Below are 5208 nucleotides of genomic sequence, written 5' to 3'. Positions count from 1 at the left end.
ATTATTTAAAGACTAAATGAGAGGGGAAGGAAATAAGCAGCAATTTGTTTGAATCAGCAAAAGTAAATAATTTAAATAAACAAAATCAGATCGAAGTATATACATTGTCAGACAAAATGGGAATATTTTCTGTCTTTCACGCTTTGCTGCTATTGTCTCCAGGGTGGCTAGCACAATTTAGCAAATTGCCAGGAGAACAACACTAAAGTAATTAACTATTTTATATCAATAATACTAGAGAATGTTTTATAAGAAAATGGTTTTTTACTGTTGGTACATAAATATCAGGGCTAATCTGATGTGTTTTTGGAAAGTCAGTGTCATAGTAAAGCAAAAAACATTTTGTTTTTTAGACTGAAGATACTGAGTCAATGTCATTATTTCTATAATATGCCCCAAAGTTTTTGTAATTGAAATTGTTGCAGGTAACTATCAATTAAGTGATAGCTACTAAGATTTCTGTGATGACAGAATTTATCTGAGGAATGTTGGTAGGTAAAAATCAAATAAGTGGCAGCTGTTCAGGGTACCATTTTTGACTTTCTACCTTATCAATAGTGTTTGCAACCAATCAGAAAAAATGATTTAGCCATTAAGATGTTTTTCTCTTGCTCTTTTTGGTCTCTATGGAATAGCTTACATTCTACTTCTGGAGATCTTTTTGGACATTTGAAATACTATGGTACATGAAGAATTGTTTTTTCATCCCTGTGGATTTGAAGTTGTTTTGTCATTGCCATCACCATTATTATTATTTTAGCACTGCTATCTTGGAAATAATACTATGTTTAAGGTAAAGTTATGTGAACAACAATTAAAATACCTATAGAATTCAGGTATATTTAGCTCACCTATAATCATCCTATAACATCTTGTCAATGCCAACTTTATTTAAGTAAAACTTTTCAGGAAATAAGGATATGCACCCTTATTCTGTAAAATGGTTCACTAACAATGTGGAGAAGAGTGGAATAATAGGCATTGCTGTCATTCCTCGGCATCTAGTCCTGCTTTCAGTTGGAGATTAAATTGCCTGATGTCCCCACTTTAATAATTGCTGAGCTGACTTTTATGAGGCTATCATGAAGAATACTTCAAGTTTTCAAGGGAATGTCATTTAAAAGACAGAAAATTAGAAGCTGATATGCCCAAGTAATTGCTAATAATTAATTAAAATGAGTTTCAATTAGTGAGTTTTTTAACATCCCACCCCTTTCTTTAAAAATGTTAATAAAGTAATCAATAGGCATTATCTGGGGCTTTATAGTATTTATACACATACAAGTAATGATCAACATTATATGCTTCTTGGTCTATGCTTAGCTTAAAAAACATCAAAGTATCTACTTCATGCAGAGGAGATGCTATACTTCTATCACCCTAATGGTGTGAAAATGTAATGATGTTTTCCTACAAAGGAAAACCTCTTTTCTTTGATGTTGGAGCTTGGCTTCCATTAGCACAGCCTAGGCAAGCTGAGAAGAAAACACACATTACCCACACTATCAAAGATACCACGACTGCGCTGCTGACAAGCATATAAATAATTGCAGGATTTAAAATGATGTCTCTTCTATTTTTATTTTCATGCTGATAACTCTTTATTAAAACAATATAAGCAGTACTACCTAAAAACAGCAGATGTAATGTCCTATTACGTCATAGAGGTATCCACCAAAATAAAGTAGAAAGCAGAAAGGTAGTCTAATGAATCACTGTACTCTGTCATCTTTGTGTTTACTTCACTCTGAATATTGAATTTGACATAAACATCTTATACCTGTTGCATAAAGATAAAACTCCCATTATTCTGAGAAACACAAATTAAGCGGAGTCTAAATGATTACAGGCTAAATGCACAAGATATTCTAGTAGATGTACTTTTTCAATCCAATTCAAATGTGGTATTCCAAATTAAAAAGTAGTCTGTGAAAATCACTCCTAAACATGGAGAGGGAGGGAGGGAGGGAGGGAGGGAGCGAGGGAGGGAGGGAAGAGAGAGAGAAGAGAGATGATTGCTTGACAAAATAGGGAATAGCTCATTTGTAAGATTTTTGTGAGGATTACATTAGATAACACATTGCAAAGTACCTAGTTCAGTAAAGTATTATAAAATTTTTCAGCATCAGAATTAATAAAATATAAAAAAGCAAAAATCTTATGGTTTATAATATTTTATGGAAGGGGTGGGAGAAATAAAAGGAGAAGGACAGAGAAAGAGGAAGAGAAAGAAAATCAGGGAAAGACATAAAAAGCTAAATGTGGGGGAAGAGGATTGGGTTGGGGCACTGGGCTTCAGTGAAAGCCATTTGAGCTTCTTTGATGAGGACTGTTTGCACCCCAGGGAGGTCTTAGCGTTGTAACAGAGCTGCCTATCAGACCTTCCTGGCAGTGACCAAAATATAATTTTTTTGTCAAAGAAGCTGAATAAGCTTCCACAGGAGCTTGGCCACTGATACAATCAGTGTGCCAGCACCTATCAGGATTCTGAGCATCCTCAGTGAATTCTGGCTATAGAAGTCCACATGACATGAATTCTGATTGGGGTAGTGGGCAGGAATAGAGAAATTTCATCCACTCTCTCAGGCAGATATCATATATTAGACCCTTAGGAGGTGGAGATGTTGGTTTGATTCTGGGAGCCTGAGCTGGACTGTTCTTCTCTCCTACAGACAAACCTCTTCTCTCATAACAACATAAATTCCCTAAGGCTTCTCAAAATAAAGCCAATCTATTAACTGGAGTAGCTGTTATCTAATTAGGCATGCCAATTACTTCATGGTCCAAATCTATTCCTATTGTACTTACTAAGATATCGGATTCATTGCTAACATATATGACTATAAGGAATAAAGTTCTTGTATGCACCAAAGAGCTATAATTTCAGCAGCACACAGAATGAAATGGCCTACCATTTTTCACACTGATATCATCCCTGATCTCTAAAATAACCAAAAGTTCACACTAGCTAGCCTACAGATGTCTAGCCTTTCTTTATGGATATCCCTGATGGCCAGTTAACTGGCAAGTTTTCCTAAGTAATAAACATCAAGTGAAGCATATGAAAATATGGGCTTCTGCATATCTGGACATATGGCAAAGCTGTAGGAGAATTTTAGCACATGTTGTCTTCATAACGTAGTCTACTTTGAGAGTCAGCTGTAGTATTCACACAACTTGTCCAAAAAATCAGGGTGTTACTCTAATGCTGCAAAACACATACTCCACAAAACATATAGTCCATTGCTGCTTCCATTATCTAAGACAAGTGAAGAAATGCATAAAGTGTGGAGTAGGTTGTTGAGGCCTGGGATTCAGAAAGGTCCTAGAATCCAATGGCTTTCAATCAACAGACAAACTAACTAGAGTAAGAAGAAAAAGATAGCTGCATCTAATAGAATGAAAGGTCACTATCCATAAAGAAGTGTAACCAAGAATATTATGAAGTGAGGAAAGGAAATACTAGGATACTGGCTTGTGCCAGCAGAGAAATAGCTACTTCCAAGCGGTTAACAAGGGAATGCATCATACTAGGATACTGGCTTGTGCCAGCAGAGAAATAGCTTCCAAGTGGTTAACAAGGGAATGCATTTGGCAGAGTTCTGTGATCCCAGAAAAGCTTCAAAGCCTGGATTACAAAGTAGGGCATGACTGAGGGTTCCTACTGGGTAGGGTTCTCTAAGCTTTTTATCTGCATCCTCATCTATATGCAATTTTTCACACTTAATAGTGGATATGTAATATAGTAGATATGGGATATGTATAGATGCTATTCTGTTAAATAAATTTACTAATATAACTCTGTGCTGAGTGTATCTAACTTGGATTTTAGGTATTTCCTAAAGTCCTGAGAAGGGAGGAAAATAAGTTACACAGTTGTATTCCATGAAATGAAATGGGGAAAAATTCACAAAACTTAGCAAAAGAAGTACTGTTACACAATAAAATGTAAACAAAGCAACAGAGCAGTATGCTAATTCACTATTGTGATTATAAATTACTGATAAATGTTTAGAAATCTATATTCAGCAAATTAAGGTTAGATGCTTACAGGTTCAGTTTATAGTTGAGGCAAATTTTGATTACAATGTTCATATTCACACCTAAACATGTAGAATAATAATACATAATTTGAGTATTAGCTATTTTAAAAACATTTCAGGACAAGTATTAGCTAGGTTCTTTGACTAAATTAGCCAATTATTTTCAAATAAAGCTTAGATTCTGAAATTATACAATTGTTTGAGCCAAAGTTGTCAATAAACTTTACAATCCCTGCAAAGACATGAAACTATAAGAAAAGAACATTCAGAGAACAAAAATGGCTCTTGGGGGTTAAAAATAGAAAACAGAACTCCAAAACTCAATAGAATAAACCACTCAGAAAAAGGAACAAAAAGACAAAGATAGAAATATAACAACATAAAAATAAAGAAACAACCCCTATGAATTTGTGGTAATAGGAATTTCAGAGATGTTACCAAAAATGGAAACCATCAACAAAATGCCTTGAGAAAATCTCCAGAACAAGTATCTATATTGAAAAAGGCCACCACGGCAGCGAGGCAGGGGAACCAGTGTCCACCGCTGCTACAGCTGCAACCTGTTCCCTGCAGCCCACACAGGCCCCGCCTGACCCACATGACCCGCGGCTTCCAGAGCAACCACCAGATTTCTCCTTCAGGCCCTGGAAGCCGACAGTGGCTAAGACCCACATCATGAAGTTGGCAGACATGGAGAAGTTCGCTGGTGAATTGCATATGTCTTCTGTCCCCAAAATGATGTTTGGAGACAACATTTTAAGAATCCAGCATGGTTCTAGCCTTGGAATCGAGTTCAATGCTACCGATGCTTTAAGATGTGTAAACAATTACCAAGAATGCTTAAAGTGGCCTGTGCGGAAGAGTGGCAGGAAAGCAGGTCAGAGGGTGGACACCCCAAAGATGTTATTAAACCACTAGACCCCCGGTGCATGAAAATTCATACACTGGGGCGGGGGGGGGGTCCCCTCAGCCCAGCCTCTCGCAGTCCGGGAGCCTCAGGAGATGTCCGACTGACGGCTTAGGGCAGCCCCTGCCACCACCACCAGCAGTGGCCTACCTCTGTGGGAGGCAACCAGATGGCCAATCAGGGGACTGCGCCAGCCAGCCAGCAAGTGCCCGGCCCTGCCTCCCCCTGACTGCCCCTCCGCTGCACTAGTCATCGCCA

At 37.6% G+C, this 5208-nt stretch overlaps 1 pseudogene; it reads left to right on the top strand.

The window, feature by feature from the left end:
* Window positions 1-4641: 4641 nt before the first annotated feature.
* Window positions 4642-5208, top strand: part of LOC102248853 — a 1337-nt pseudogene continuing 770 nt past the window's right edge.

This window comes from Myotis brandtii, unplaced genomic scaffold (assembly GCF_000412655.1).
Source record: "Myotis brandtii unplaced genomic scaffold, ASM41265v1 scaffold48, whole genome shotgun sequence".
Lineage (NCBI taxonomy): Eukaryota > Metazoa > Chordata > Mammalia > Chiroptera > Vespertilionidae > Myotis > Myotis brandtii.
This window is presented reverse-complemented; position numbering and strand designations above follow the sequence as displayed.